We start from the raw sequence: 17259 nt of genomic DNA on the forward strand, positions 1-17259 counted from the left end.
ATCTATTCTCATGACACGTTTTCTACAAGCCCGATTCAACCGAGCTTGATCTTGTTGTGGGTAAAATTTATGTACTATATTATATTTTATCCTTTTAAGCATGGCTCAAGCTCATCATTAGAGATGATTCGCCAACCACCGTTCGTCAGATAGTTTTCGAAGCTAAATCGTCAACCACCACCCCTTTGAGTTTTCTTAGAGAGAATTCGAGAGCTAAAGAATCCATGGAAATAAGTTTTCAATCTAACTAAATGAAATGAGTTTTCAGCTTTTATTTTGCAAATTGCTTTATTTCGTGGGTTGAAAATTTTAGGATATCTTTATTTTTAGGGTCGCCTTAAAGTGATGCTGAAAAATGTAATATTTGGAGCCAAAACTCTCGCGAGAACGCTGGTAAAACTGGTTTACGTTTTTTTTAAAAAGTTGTGTTAGCTTATTTCAAGGGTTTTAATAACCATTGAAATAAAGTTAGCCATACTTTACACTCAGACCTAATTTTAGTATTTGTTTGGACCCTTTTTAGTGGACCCTTGGAAATAGTGGGTCAAAACAAATGAAGTTTTTTGTAGTGCTACCAAGTGGGTAAGGGACATTGGTAGCATTTCAAGTTCATGGAGTAGGTCTTGTACCTAAAATTTTCATCCCAAAATATGTTTTATGCTCTGGCTGATTGTGGTCCAACTTTTCTGCTCTACACTTTTTTTTTTTTTGTTTAACTAAAACGCATAGCTGACCCTAAGTGGCTAACCTTGTTTGCTATAGCAACCAAATATAGCTTCTAAGGACCTGCCATGTTTAGAAAATATCAGCCCATGAATTTAGGCCACTTCATTTCTCAAATTATGTAAAAAACAAGCCAATCCTCTTACCCAATTAAAACAAATTTGACCATAATTAACTTCTTTGGTTGATACCTTGGGATTCAAAACCTCTTTTATTGACCAAAAACCAATCACTTAGAACAACCTAAACTCAATACAAAAGGCATTAATCAGATTCAAAAGGAACCAACCATGTTTTACCCATATAACTGAAACTTTAGAGCAAAAGCTCATTCAGTCAGCTAATATTCTCATGATTCTAAAGACAAGGTGTGGAAATATGGGTAAAAGGAATCCTTCCCTCTCTTCCTCACGACCTCTTTCAATTTCCGCTTCTCACTGACTGTGGGTCAAAGTTTTGGACCTATATTATTTTTATGCCTTTTTTAGCATTTTTGTTTTGACATTTTGATTTCTTTCTTGTTAAAGCATCATTAGCCTCTATTCACTAAATATTGGAATTTTGGACTTAATACTCTCTATAAATAATCACTTCTAAAGAACCCAATGTGGAGATTTGGGTCATTCCAGCATTTTTGGTTCTTATTGCAAAACATTCCTAACAAGGACTAATAAAAGAAATAATTCTGAAATCTGAATAGAAAAGGTGCTACCCAAAATGTTTGGATGGTACAATTCGACCAAAATTTTTTCTATGTTCAAAATTAAAAAAAAAAAAAAAAAAAAAAAAACACCTTTTTGTAGCAGGTTAGTTATTTTTTATGCATTTAAAAAAAAAAAAAAAAAAAAAAAAACACCTTTTTGTAGCAGGTTAGTTATTTTTTATGCATTTCTTGCATTGGATACCAGAATGAAGTCTATTGTAGTAGTAAACTTAATATTAACCTGCAGTATACTAAGCAGAAATATTCAAATTTACAAATATAATTGATAACTCAAACTCCAAAGTTTTTAAAAAATGAAAAAAGAACTTGCAATTTAGCTGAATACATAATTCCATAGCCTACTGACAAGTAAAGAATAGCAGCAAACATCTCCCCTTCGCACAAAAGAGATATGCTTGCAATTTGTGGCATGTTTGGATGTTTAAAAAAGGAGGGGGAGTAGAGTAGAGGGAGGGAGAGTAATGCAATTACCTTGTTTGGAAGTTTTTTAAAGAATGAGGGAGAGGGGTTTGGAGGGGTTTGGACTCCCTCTAGCCCCCCAATTTTAATTCCCCCAAATTGGAGAGATTTAGAGGGGGAGTAGAGTACATAAACTATTGACCAAGTAAATTACTTAATTTACCCTTATTATATTAACAAAATTACACAAGAGGAAGGGCTAATTACTCCCTTCCCCCTTACTAATTTTAAAAACATCCAAATAAGATGGAGGTGAATCATTCTCCTCTACTCTCCTCCCCACTACTCCCCTTCCCTCTACTCCCCTCTACTCTCCTCCCTCTCTAAACTTCCAAACAAGCCATTGAGTAGAAAATAAAAGCAAATAAAGTTTATAGCTTTCATGTAGGAAAGTAATCAACTAAGATATGGACGGGAAAAAAACTCCATTAGCCAATTAAAGAATCCATTACAAGCTAGCAGCACAAAGAGACTATCTTTGCAAAGTGAAGAAGACCTAAAAGCAAGACAGCACATCGGTGAAAGTAAATAATATTTAAGAAGACAAATCTAGGAAAGAACTCCGAATTTTAAGTAAGGAATACTCTTCCAGCAAATTGCTCATTTTTCACACAAAACCTAAAGCTAGGCAATAACGTCAAATGCAAAGTAAAGAATACTCTACCAGACAACTAAATGTTGTAGAATAAAACATGATTACCAGAAAATTGTAGAAAAAATAATGATCTATTTGTAATGAGGGGGAGTAGAGTATATCGTTGGCCCAAAATTAGCCTATTTTCAGCCAACTCTACTCTATTTCCCTCCACCCCTCTCCCTTTTCCCTCAATCCAAACAAGCCCTAAAATATTAGTATTCTCTTTTGTCATGTGTACCTCATTAAAAGAAAGCATTCAAAACATTATAGGGAGTCAAAACATATCTCAATAGTGTAATTATGGATCTAATCAAATTCGTCAACAATGGAAGGCCACTTCCATCTAGAGAAGGTCGAACTCACGAAGACCATCTTGCCAGTCTCACTACATCATAAAAACCCTAGCCTAAAAAGCAATGATAAACATGCAAAGTAGCAAATTCAAATCATCTATCTTTCTTTATACTTTACCAATCATTATATGCCATGTTTATCAAAAAAAAAAAAAAAAAAACTCATCATATGCCATGTGCTTATTCAATTTTTATTTTCATTGTGAACTTTAGTTATTTTTTATAAGGAAAATCAAATAGATATAAGATAAATTGTGATTGGTAAAACTCAAAATGGAACGCAAAAGTGAGACAAAAGATTTATATTTGTAAATAGCAGTTATAGCATAATACAAATCATTTGTACCATTTTTTGTGTTCCACTTTATGTTCTACCAATTACAACTTGTCATGTGTTTTTTATTTTCATTTTTAAACTTTGACTATTTTATAAGAAAAATTAAACAAACACATGGCAAGTTGTGATTGGTAGAAGATAAAGTGGAATTCAAACAATGGTACAGAGAATTTGTATTCATTATAGCACCCTGAAAACCTCCATCGCACTTAAGGCAAATATGCAATGCAATATGTTCCCTTCCTTTTCTAAGGCAGGTCAAAATATTAAGCCCCCCAATCATGGTTAAATCAGAATAACAACATAAATTCAATTAGAAAAATCCAAGCTATAGGGCTCAATTTAAGGAGGTGAGGGAGATGCTTTATACAAATATAAAAATACATCCATTGGGACTAGAGGTATGATCTTTTTCCTACTCACAAGAATTACCCTTTCTTTTGAAAATCCCTAGCTAACTTTACCATTGCAGTGAAATCTATAAACCCCAATATATACTGATTTCTTTTCTTTTTCTTTTCTTTTTTTGGTAAACAAAAAATGGATAGAGGGGGTGACCAATGTAGCTTCCTTACTTAGATGTGACCATAGTAACACCCTATCCGCTCCCGGGTGCAGCGACTTAAATAATGCTCCCAAGTGCAATATTGTCATGAAATAATAACTTGAAAAGTCCGAGGTCGAATCCATAGGGAAAAGGGAATTGATTAGCAAACCACAAGAGAATAAAACTAAAATAATAAAGTTTAACTGAAGAGATTTTTGATAGTTTAGTAAAGGTAATTTAAATTGAGAGAAAATAACAATATATTAAGGGGCTAAGGTTTAGGGATCCACACACAACACATCTATTGGTAGTCTTAACAATATTTATTTTATAACTCAACTAAAATTCATGCGAAGGATGATCTTAGTCGGATGATTTAATAATAAAAACTCAAGAATTAATTTTCCAAGGTAGTTTCATGGAATTGATTGATTTTAGGCAAAACAAAACTAATGAATTAGTTCACAAGGAATACTAAGCATTTAACGTGCCCAGAGGCTACGATAAATCAAAGGATTATACAGAACTTAACACTTTTCTAGATGAGTAAAACAATAAAAAACATAAAAACATAAGCATTAAAACCAATAAATAATTGTTAAGAACATACCAATAAACGGTTGTGTTTCATCCCTTGCCTTAGCAAGGTAAAGAAACTGTAAGAAAACCTAAATTATGTTTTACAGTAGCTCTCTTCTGAATTTTGCCCTAAAGAGCCTTTAAATAGGTCAAGGAATCTTATTACAAGTTGAATTCCTGTTTAGAGAAAATCACAGGTTTTTAGGCTTCACTTAACTGACATTTTTGGCCCATATACCTTAAGAATTCGGGCTTTTGGTAAATAAAAAGTTTTAGCCCTTTAAGTTAGCTTTCCAGCCCAACTTAAATCATCTAGATTGGATATCTAAGCCAAAATTTATACTCCAAATACTTACTGGTGTGCAAGCTGGAATCCTAATCCGAATTGGATTTGGATTAAGTGCAAATTTCCTTTAATTCCTTGCTCCAATTGGACTTGAATTTAATTGCGTTAGCCTTCTTTGACTTTATCATGGCCCTTGTAAAATTAAAGTCCATTAGCTTTCTTCTTTGCACAAATCCACTTATTTAATTTCATTATCCTATAAAAAACAAATTCCCGCATTAAAATTCAATTAAACACAAAATTGATTATTTAGCATTATTCCAAAATCAACTATAAAATACATGAATTAACTCAAAATAAGTATGATAATGCTTTTCTAATAATGATACAAATATGCAAAATTAAGCTATTATCACACTCCCCAACTAGCTCATTGCTAGTCCCTAGCAATTTAAGCGACTCGAGACAAAGACACAAAATAACAAAAAATTATTACTTTAGTAGAAATAGTTAATCAAAGGTCAAAACACTAACAACTACCAAAGATATTCCACATCCATCAATACTTAATGTGTGAATAGGTTAGCCAACACAAACACAACCTTAATCTTAAGAAAAAACATGTCTTGAATTTCTATCCAAAGTTATGCTTCAACTCAAATCTCACAGTTGTTAATAGTCAACAAATAAAATCACTTCGAAAAGGGTGTAACACTCTCAAACATATGTGAGCAGAATAATGTAGAATAAAAACTAATATCTCACATATAAATAAGATAAAGAATGGTGAAGCAAAATAAAGGACATTTATAGTCTCATGAAAGGATGCCAAACACTAAGAATATTACACCACACACATTGATTAGTCATGTCAAGATCCAAACCATACCATCCTTAAGATCAAATAAGACTTTCATTGGGACGTAATGTAGGGTAAAGAGGAGGAATTTAGAACAAAGGGTATAGGTAAAAATAAAAAGTGTTCCCAAGAATAATTAGAGAGACAACTTTTTTTGAATATATGCCAATTAATTTATTCTCTCAAGTTTCTTGAAAATCGCACTTTCACTTTTTTTCTTCAAAATTTCATCAACAAATTCATTCTCTATTTCTTCCTCTTTCACATTCCCTTTTTTTTTTTCAACATTTTTCCTTTTCTATTTATGACTTTTTTTTTTTTTTTTTTTTGAGTGAGACCTCCTTTTCTTCCAACTAATTTTTTTTTTTTTTTTTTTTTGAGTGAGACCTCCTTTTCTTCCAACTATTTCATCACAAATTTATTGTAATAAGACAATTTGATTGCATTCATTCTTAAAACACCTTAGGAAAGGGTTTGAGAAAGAATGGCTAAAATAATAGGCTCAAATGGGTGACTAGCGGTAATGTATCAAGAAAGAAAATAATAAATGCTCAAAATTAACAAAGATGACCTAAAATCATCTCTTAATGATTGGGATAGTTCTTCAAAATACATGACTTTAACATATTTAGGTGTGGCATAAAATTTGTTGAATTCTTAGCACTCAACCAAATCAAAGAATAATGAGACTAAGCAACAACAAAGTTATGTTCTTTCACATGAAAAATGAGGTCAAAAGAAAATAACCCTCTGAAAAAATGAATGGCTCAAGAACTCACTTGGGTTATAGTCTCTACATTTTATTTTCAAGATTTTCAAAGTCATCTCTATTTCTCAACCAAGAAACATGTTCATATGGCTAAAGTGCATGTGCATACTAGTTGAGCATGAAAAACAGTGGAATTCTTTAGATAGAAGTAGCATAAAGAACTTTGACTTAAAACTCTTGCTAAAGCAACACGTCTTTTTTTTTTTGGGTGAAAATTGGACTAAAAACAAAAACAAAAACAAAAATCACTAAAAACAACCCCAAAAAAAAAAAAACAAAAAAAATTTAACATAAAATAAAACCAAAACTCTCAAGTTCCTCCCCCCAACCTAAAACTTACATTGTCCTCAATGATAACAAGGAAAAACAATAAAGAGTACAAAGGTCGGAGAGTACTTTGAAGAGATGAACATAAATGAATAGAAAAAAAACTTTAACACCTGCAAAAGGGGTTAGGAAAAAAAAAATCACAATCTAAACTATGACACAAACACTGATGCTAATTACTTGGCAAGTCTTGATAAATGGGATCCTCCAAATTAATGGATTTCTCATCTTGTGAAAAATTCTCAAGAAATGGCTTAAGCTATTGTCTATTCATCTTAAATATGTTACCATTCTTAGGATTTTCAATTTCTATGGCACCCTGGGGGAAAACATTTTTAACAATGAAAGGTCTAGTTTATCTAGATCTCAATTTTCCGGGGAACAAATGTAACCTAGAATTATACAAAAGAACTTTTTGAGATGGTTCAAAAGATTTCCTTACAATTTGTTTGTCATGAAAAACCTTCATTCTTTCTTTAGAAATCCTAGAATTCTCATATGCATCATGCCGAATTTCTTCCAACTCATTCAATTGCAATTTTCTCAATGAACTAGCCTTGTCTAAGTTAAAGTTAAACATCTTTATTGCCCAACATGATTTATGTTCCAATTCCACAGGCAAGTGACAAGCTTTACCATAAACAAATCTATAGGGAGACATACCAAGAATATTTTTATAGGCAATGTGGTACATCCAAAGTGCATCATTCAACCTCAAAGACCAATCTTTACGATATGGGTTAACCATCTTTTCCAAAATTTGTTTAATCTCCCTATTGGGAAGCTCAACTTTTCCACTTGTTTATGGGTGATTTGGGTTGGCAACCTTATGTGTTATGCAATATTTTCTCATTAATGCCTCAAAAGGTCGGTTGCAAAAGTGTAAGCCCCCATCACTAATAATTGCCCTAGGGATGCCAAACCTTGACAAAACATTTTCCTTTAAAAATTTCAAAAACAATTTTGTGATCATTCTTTTTGCAAGGAATTGCCTCAACCCATTTTGAAACATAATCTACAGCCACTAGAATGTAAAGATATCCAAAAGAATGAGGGAACGGACCCATGAAATCTATACCCCAACAATCAAAAATTTCAACAACTAAAATTGGGTTCAAAGGCATCATATTTCTACGAGTTATTTCTCCCAAATTTTGACAAGACTCACAAGATTTGCAAAAATGATGAGTGTCTTTAAGCATATTAGGCCAATAAAAACCACATTGCAAAATCTTTGCAACAGTTTTCCTTGAAGAAAAGTGGCCTCCACAAGCTTCATTATGACAAAAGGAGATGACACTAAATATTTCATTATCAAGGACATATCTCCTAATGATTTGATCTATATAGTGCTTAAATAAATAGGGATCATCATAGAAAAAATTGTGTACCTCAACCATGAAGCGTTTCTTATCTTGAGCACTCCAATGAGATGGTGTTTGGCCTTCTTGCAAAGAGTCAAGTTTAGAAGATATTACCACAGGAAAAGTCTCATTGGTCCCTAGAAAAGCATACACTAGCTTAACGGGCAAGGGTTTCAACTCCAATTTTGGTACTTGTTCACTAAATGGCAACAACTTTATCTCACGAGGTGGCAACTCCTCATATTTCAATCTCCAATTGCTCACTTCCAATTCTTGCGCAGATTCCAAAAGACAGTGAATGTATGCAATATTCTCATCAAAATTAAAATCACATGAATACACTAGACAAGCTTCTAATGGATCTGAAAAACATGTTTTGTTGAATTGTTCTTGAACAAGTGTTTCAATTAAGTCAACTTCATGCACATCCTCTTCATCCCTAGGTTGCTTACAAGTATTAAAAATATTAAGCTCAAGGGTCATATTCCCAAAAGATAATTTTAAGACTCTACTTCTACAATTTATCAATGCATTAGAAGTTGCAAGAAATGGACGTCCTAAAATCACAGATATTTGAGAATTAGAATTAGAAACAAGATGCATGTCCAAAATAATAAAGTCAACAGGAAAATAAAATTTTTCCACTTGACCAAAACATCCTTAACAACACCTTTAGGAACAATCATATATCGATCGACAAGTTGTAAAATTATGGAAGTGGGTTTTAACTCGCCTAGACCTAATTGCTGATACACTGAATATGGCAAAATATTCACACTTGCCCAAGATCAAGCAAAGCTTTCTCTATTTTTGAAATACCAATCACACATGAAATAGTGGGACAACTTGGATCTTTAAACTTTGGAGGTCTGTTGTTTTGAATGATTGCACTAACTTGTTCAGTCAACAATGCCTTCTTATGTACATTAAGCTTACGCTTAACAATACTGAAATCTTTCAAACATTTAGCATATGATGGAATTTGCTTTATGGCATCCAAAAGAGGAATGTTCACTTTAACTTGCTTAAGCACTTCAAGGATTTCAAAATTTTGATTCACTTTTTGAGGTGGAATTAACCTTTGGTGAAAGGGAGTAGGGATAGGACACCTTTTAGTTTCATTAGATTTAGGCTCAAGGACTTCATCACTACTCTTCATTTTGGAAGATTCATCATGTGTATTGCTTTAAGGAATATCTTTCTCAATGATTTTTCCACTACAAAGAGTAATTACAGATTTAACTTGAATTTTCAGAGGAACTGCAATCATCAACACAAAATTGACCTTAGGGGCTTGGTTGTGGTTGAGATGGAAACTTACCCTTTTCTATTGTGCTCATGAATGTAGTCAATTTAGTGAGAGTGCTCCTAATGTCATTTATGGCTTGTGAGTTCTGATTATTAATGGTGGATTGAGTTTGCATGAATTGTTGCAAAGTGTCCTCAAGACTCTTCTTTGGAGGGGGATTATAGGGAACAAAATTTGAAGAACCATGTATAGGAGGTGCAACCACTGACAGGAAATTTAGACCCCTTAAACACACAGATTGCGTAGCCTAGATTAATTAGCCAAGTTGTTACTTAGTCAAATTAAGCAATTCTAGGTTAAAACAATTTAAACAATCATATCAAGATATAAAGCAGCAGAAAATAAATAACATAAGATATGATCACCCAGGAAACCACACGGTAAAAACCTGGGGAGGATTTGACCCACCGATCCTCAAGGCTAACCTGAATTCACTATGAAAGAATTGAAGTTCGTACAAAAGGACTACAAGCTCCCCGCTCGACTTCCTAATGCTACCCACCAGTAGAACTTCCTGACACGACCACGCACAGGCTCCGAATCCACGGACTACTTCTTTCTTGAATTCTTCAATCAGCTACAAGCTCCCCGCTTGCTTTTCTTTTAATCTCCAATGGTAGCAACCTTGTTGATCATCAAGATGTTGAAATAATAAAAGACTTAGAGAGGTTTGGGTACAAAACCCTAAAAATAAAAGGAGGCACAAGAGGCACTCTAATCTCTCTCTCAGAAGTCCCAAAAACGTTCTAGGGTTTTCCTTATATATAGAAGTGTTTTACTTGAACCCCAAGACGTTTAAATAGAGTTTGGGCTGAACTGGAACTCTACAGAAAAATAAATCTGTACGTGGTTCGATCGATCGAGTCTAATTTTCGATTGATCGAGCCTTACAGATTTAGTCCAATAAATCTGCACTCACTCGATTCCAGTTTTACAAATAAACATACTTTGAGCAAGCCTAAACAAGACTAAACAACCTGTTTTGATTCATGGTTTGCCAACAATACAAATTAGAGTTCTAAATACATAAATTCCTAAATCTTTAGAACCTAACAACCACATTATCATTCCTCCAACTAAAATTTGGGAGATTCCTCCACCCTGAATTGTATGTCTCCAAATAGGGGGAAGGGCATGATTTTTTCACCATGTTTGTAGCATTTGCTTGATCATGCAACATCTCTTTAAAAGTTGGAATTGTAGGGCATTCATTGGTAGGGTGTTCCTTGGTCTCACAAATTCTATAAGCTTCATCAAATTTTAGGCAAAATATTGATTCCATTGACCTTCCATAATTCCATGGCTTCAAGCTTCCTAGTTAGACTAGCCACCCTAGCACTAAGGTCATCATCTTCCCTAAGTTGGTACTTACCACCCCCAGAGGGGTTGGTGGATGCTCTAGACCTATCTAAGGTATCAGTAGTATCCCAAGATTGGACATTCTCAGCTAAGAGATCAAAATAGTCAAAAGCCTCATCAGGATCTTTATTCAAAAACTCTCCATTGCACATCATCTCTACAAATTGACGCATTTTTGGAGTCAAACTTTCATGGAAAAAACTAATTATATGCCAAGTTTCATAGCCATGATGTGGACAAGCATTAAGCAAGTCTTTAAATCTTTCCCAACATTGATAAAATGTCTCATTATCTTTTGTGAAAAATTCATTATTTGTCTTTTAAGTGCATTAGTCCTATGAATTGGAAAAAATTTCTTTTAAAACTGAGTATGCATCTCTTGCCAAGTACCAATTGACCTAGGTCTCAAAGAATTAAGCCAAGTTTTTTCCTTGTCTTTAAAAAAAAAAGGGAACAACTTCAACCTAATGGTCTCTTTATTACATGATTGGTCATGGAGAACATACCTCCTCAAATTCCTTAAAGTGTAGGTAAGGATTTTCAGAATCTAAGCCATGAAATTTAGGAAGTAATAAAATCATACTGAGCTTAAAATTAAAATTGTTTGCATTAGTTGGAAAAATGATGCATGATGGTGCACTACTCCTAGTAGGTTGCAAATAATCCCTCAGAGTTCTAATGGGTTGGTGAGCGTGGAAGTTTATATTATTTAAATTATTTTCATCACCATGATTACTCTTTAAGTCCACCATGATATCAAGTGTATTAGAATGTGTGAAAGAATCAGATAAATTGCCAAAAAAATTATTAAGCTCAATTCTAACCAAGCGATTATCACCATCACGACACCAAACACGCATGCAATATTAAACCAAGAAAAAAAAATAAAAAGAAAAAAAATAAAACAAAAACCTTTAACAATAAAGAGAAGTAAAAATGAAAGAAAAACTCTAAAAGAAAACTAAACTACTTAAAAAAGAAAACAGTTGGAGAGACATTACCAAATATGTGAAGAAATTTAATGCTGAAAACCTCTCCAAACAAAGTGGAACGCTTCTCTAATTGCCTAATCCCTAGCAACGGCGCCAAAAACTTGCTGTGACTTAAATAATGTTCCCAAGTGCAATATTGTCACGAAATAATAACTCAAAAAGTCCGAGGTTGAATCCACTGGGAAAATGGAATTGATTAGCAAACCACAAGAGAATAAAACTAAAATAATAAAGTTTAACTGAAGAGATTTTTGATAGTTTAGTAATGGAAATTTAAATTAAGAGAAAATAACAATATATTAAGGCATTGAGGTTTAGGGATCCACAAACAACACATCTATTGGTACTCTTAACAATATTTATTTTATAACTCAACTAAAATTCACATGAAGGATGATCTTAGGCATGATTTAACAATAAAAACTCAAGAATTAATTTTCTAAGGTAGTTTCATGCAATTGATTGGTTTAAGGCAAAACAAAACTAGTGAATTAGTTCGCAGGAAATACTAAGCATTTAACGTGCCCGGAGTCTACAATAAATTGAAGGATTATACAGAACTAAACACTTTTCTAGATGAGTGAAATAATCAAAAACATAAAATTATAAGCATTAAAACCAATAAATAATTGTTAAGAACATATCAATAAATAGTTGGGTTTCACCCCTTGCCTTAGCAAGGCTTCTAGCAAACCATAAAACAAATTAAAGTCTAAAAAACTGTAAAGAAATTGTAAGAAAACCTAAATTATGTTCTACAACAACTCTCTTATGAATTTTGCCCTAAAGAGCCTTTAAATAGGTCAAGGAATCCTATTACAAGTTGAATTCCTGTTTGAAGAAAATCACAAGTTTTTAGACTTCACTTAACCGACGTTTTTGGCCCATTTAACTTCAAAATTCGAGCATTTGGTAAACGACAAAGTTGTATCCCTTTAAGTTAGCTTTCCAGCCCAACTTGAATCATCTTGATTGGATATCTGAGCCGAAAGTTATGCTTCATTAGCTTTTTTTTTTTTTTTTTGGTGCACAAATCCATTTATTTAATTTCATTATCCTACAAAAGACAAATTCATGCATTGAAATTCAATTAAGCACAAAATTGATTATTCAGTATTATTCCAAAACCAGCTATAAAATGCATGAATTAACTCAAAATAAGTATGATAATGCTTTTCTAATAATGATATAAATATGCAAAATTAAGCTATTAGCACTGGGTGAGACCCTATACTTTCGTTTTGTGTGAGGAACTCACTTATTTTTTAGATCAATTGTTTGAGATGGAAATGAGATATAAAAAGCATCAACATACAACTAATTATTTGAGACTCGAACCTAAGTTCTGAGACTTATTAGCATATTATCTTACCAACTAAGCCACCTGAATGTTGTTATATATATATATATATACCAATTTTATAATGACACTTATTAATGTTTTGTGCTATTAACAGCAGAAGATGCCTCCTAACTTTCGTGGCCACCCTATACTACAAGAAATGAGGGCTATAGCCGCGTTTCTAAAACACAGCTATAGACCCTTAAAACGCAGCTAAAGGCTATAGCCGCATTTACAAATGCGGCTTATGCAATGCGACAATAGCCCCCTGCGGGCCCTATAGTTGCGTTTTTACAAAATGCAGCTATAGACCAACTTTAGGTTGCATTTAAAATGCAGTTATAGCCTGGACCTATAGCCTATAGCCGCATTTAAAAAATGTGGCCTTAGTCTCAGTCCTATAGCTATGTTTTTACAAAATGCGGCTATAGACCATATTTTGGCTGCATTTAGAAACGCGACTATAGGTCTTTTTTTTTTCCTTGCTAAATCTCTAATTCCTGCCCAAATAATTTACATAAACAACCCAACCAATAATTATCTGCAAGCACTCAACAAAAAATATACATAAACTACGTGATTAGCCAAAAGAAGTTCCAAGCAGCACACAACAAAAAATATACATAAGGTACTTGATCAACCAAAAGAAGTTCCCAGCAAACAAGTTCTCTATAAAAAATTGCCAAAAGAACCATACATCACAAGTAAAGAAAAAGAAACTAAAATCACATGGTTGTCTAAATAACAGAAGATAGAATGTAACAACAAATTTTCAACAAAAGGCTAGCACTTACTTTTTTGGTAATCACCACTTAAAAAAATCATTGATACAAAAATATAAAAATATCTTATCATGCATTTAGAGAGTTTAGATTTGCTTTAAATTCTAATTAATAGATACCATCGGTATAATATTAAGATATTGTTACAAAGAGATTCTCTTTCTTCCTGTTCTTGAAAAGTGCCAACTGAAATTTAAGCGGGCATATTATCAAGTCAATGTCACATACTGATTTAAAATCTAAACAATCACATTTCCAAATATATATATATATATATAGATGTGTACTAAACACAGAAATGGACAAGTATAACAATTGTCATCCCAACAAATATCATGCATATGTGTAACTTAGAAAATGAATAGGTTAAATGTGAGGCTATGAACCCAGGTGTAGAGAGAGAGAGAGAGAGAGAGTCTTATCAGAAATGTAATATTTGGAAGCAATATTATAAAAGCTAAGTTAATGGTTAATATAATAGGTGGGACTATAAGCATGACAAAGTTGTAATTTGTTTACTTGATTTTGGAGATTTAAGCATTTGATAATGAAATTTTGTTGGAACTCAAGTTCAAAAGCTTAACCTAAGCTCGATTTTGTGTTAGGAGTGTGGTGTGTGTGTGTGTGTGGTGCTGCATGTGTATGGTGCTGATGAAGAGTGTTGCATGTGTATGGTGCAGGTGATGAGTGCATGTGGTGCCGATGAGGCATGCATGTGTGTGCTATTGATGGGGTGTGCATGAGTTGCTGATGAAAGCAAATAAAAGTAGAAATTTAGCTAGCAGCAAATAAAGTCAAGAATTTATACCTAAAACAGAATCAAATGGTAATGAAGAAAGGTTCAAGTGAGATTGAGAGAGAGGCCCTTTTGGGTGGATTAAGCTCTTCAAGAACCAATGAATACGGTTTGGGTGTTAGTTTTCATAGATTGAAATCCAATTAAACTGACCCATCCAACAGAGATATAAGGTGTGGTTACAGCAGGCGATCTTCGCCTGTCGCCCTTCATCGTCCATCATTGTTGGCCTCAACCGAATCCCACCAACACACGTGGAAGACCAAGCGGTCAAGATCGAAGTTATTCTCGGTTGACGAAAGTTACTGATATTCTTCACCCAAGAAGGTAGGAATAAGTTTTAGTTTGATCCCTCAACCAACTCAACTAGACCCATGGATAGGTCTAGTAGTGGTTTTGTCTTGTGTCAAAACCTTAGAATCCAAACCCTACATATGACAATTAAATCCTAATCATCTAATTTCATTAAAAATCATAAGCTAATCAAATGACCTTCTAATTTTTTTTTAACAATACCTTTCAAAATAATAAATACATAATAATAAACAAAACATACCATAGACAAACAAAATACTAGTCTTTAGATAGCAAACGGGCTGACAAAATGGACTAATGGGTATTCCTTCCTTTGGACTTAAATTCTCCAACATTAACAACAAGATGATTGGGATTGTTTCCTTATTTCAAAGTCACACTATAAAGCTCTTGATAAATGCATAACTTCCAGTTTTCCACATTATTTTAATTTTTTTTTTTTTTTGAAAATGAATAGAGATAGAGTAAGGTTATAACCACATGGAGCATTCTTAAAATTCTTCCCTAGTCCTTTTGGTTGGACTACGCAAAAAGAGCATTCTTGAAAATCTGCCAGAGAATCCTTGGTTCACAAACAGCTTTTGCATCTTCAATGCTGCAACCCTCTTCTAACCTTTGTAAGGCTGTTTAAATAGCTTGCAAGTAAACTTGAAGGATTTAAAAGAAATATAAAAAGGCCACTTATAGAGATGCACAAGGCAAACTGCAACTCATGAAATACCGACCAGTTTCTTCAATTGGCTCCAAATTAAAACCAAGTGGTCACAAACACATTCACCATGAGGGTTCCATATAAATTTTAGTACCAATGTTGTGGCCAAATTCTTGATGCACAATTTTTGGGAAGTGGTATTAGACTCATCATTTAACAATTCAAATGATCATTTTTAAAGCTTGAACGAGAATATGTGTGTGTGTGTGTGTGTGTGTGAAATTGTGAAGTGATTACGATTATCAGAATAGTATACCTTTGCTGGCTCTGCATCAGAAGATTTATCAGAAAATCCCAATTTGCCACAAACAAAGCATTGATGTTGCTAATACTTGCAATTTCTACACAAAAATATTGGCATTGCCTGCACATAACGAAATACTGATTAAAGGAGAAAATAACTAGAGTTCAGAGAAAAACAAGCAAATAGAGGGAATACACACACAATGAAAGCAAAGAAGTCGGTACCTTGACTTGAGCATCAGTATAGCCAAGAGTCTTACAGAAGTCCTCAAGCCCAGGGCCTATGTTTGCATGAAAGGATCTCGAGCACTTTCCTTCACAACAGTATCAAATGCAAATTGAAATTAAAATCAACAAAGTAAATTAGTCTACCAAAAAAGGGATTATTCAACAAAATAATCCTTAAGGAAACACTACCTTTAAATTAAAAAAATTGTATTCATTAAGTAAAAGAAAACCAAACAAAGAAGCAATCATATACAGGATAGCAACAGAACACAAAGAAGCAAACGTTAAGACAATTTTCTCTTTTTTTTTTTTTAAAAAAAAAAAAAAAACGACACATCCACTTGTCGCCCAACAAGAAAAAATACTGACTTTTCTAGTTTTTGTTAGATTCGGGGGTTTCACACATGAGCCTAGTATAGGGGTTCCTAAGCACAAAACTATACATGCCCTTGGACTGAGCAATCTAAGTCGTACGGTAACAATTAAAGAACTCTTCTAGTGTCAATCTCCTGGCTCCGTCGGACATTGCCCTATACAAGACCTCAATGCCGAGGAAGACCCTTCAGGCGTTTGGGGAGATCTGGTTGACGGACACACATAGGAACTGAAGGAGTTAACGATGAAGGAACTTAAAAGGGAATCTAAGCCCTGCCTTCAACATTTGCTCATAGACCCCGACACCCTCAACACCTTCGTAGTAACATTTTTTCGACATATAGGGAAGACAGGTGGGAATATTGGCAGGTATTTGGTACTTTCCCTTAGTGTCTTGAAGTGAGATTCTTTTATTGTAGAAACAAAAGCATTAACCGTCCATATGGGTAGCATTATAAACTCCCTTATTCCATCATAACCAATGACGGACTGAATTTGGGGTTCTGCACCTTCTATACCGTCATTAGAATCACCCTCTGACCCATCCATCTCCATACCCTCATCCATTGAAGGAGAGGTGGCTGACGGAGTCCTATCTTCATTTGATACGTCTGGGTCTTTATGACCTGACGGGTACACTTCATCTAAGCCTGCCCCGTCGCGGACAAACGAATGATTACTCGACACACTAGACATGACCTACACGTGATGGTAAATCCTAAGACTCTGACAAGCCTATAATGGATGACGGTAGTATCGAGTCTAGAAGTGAAGAGCATACAAATTTAAGGGCAAAGAATGCTTACCAAGTTGGAACTGAATGGTAAGAGGCTTTGATGATG

General features: G+C 33.8%; 1 non-coding gene and 1 pseudogene across 1 annotated transcript; one reads left to right on the forward strand and one right to left on the reverse strand.

Moving 5' to 3' along the window:
- Positions 1–6955: 6955 nt before the first annotated feature.
- Positions 6956–9123, reverse strand: LOC112024879 (uncharacterized; annotated as a pseudogene).
- Positions 9124–10854: 1731 nt separating this feature from the next.
- LOC112024890 (small nucleolar RNA R71) lies at positions 10855–10960 on the forward strand. Its single transcript, XR_002884188.1, has one exon. It is a non-coding gene; the product is annotated as a small nucleolar RNA R71 (small nucleolar RNA).
- The last annotated feature ends 6299 nt before the right edge of the window (positions 10961–17259 follow it).

This window comes from Quercus suber, unplaced genomic scaffold, assembly GCF_002906115.3.
Source record: "Quercus suber isolate HL8 unplaced genomic scaffold, Cork oak 2.0 scaffold_464, whole genome shotgun sequence".
Classification (NCBI taxonomy): domain Eukaryota; kingdom Viridiplantae; phylum Streptophyta; class Magnoliopsida; order Fagales; family Fagaceae; genus Quercus; species Quercus suber.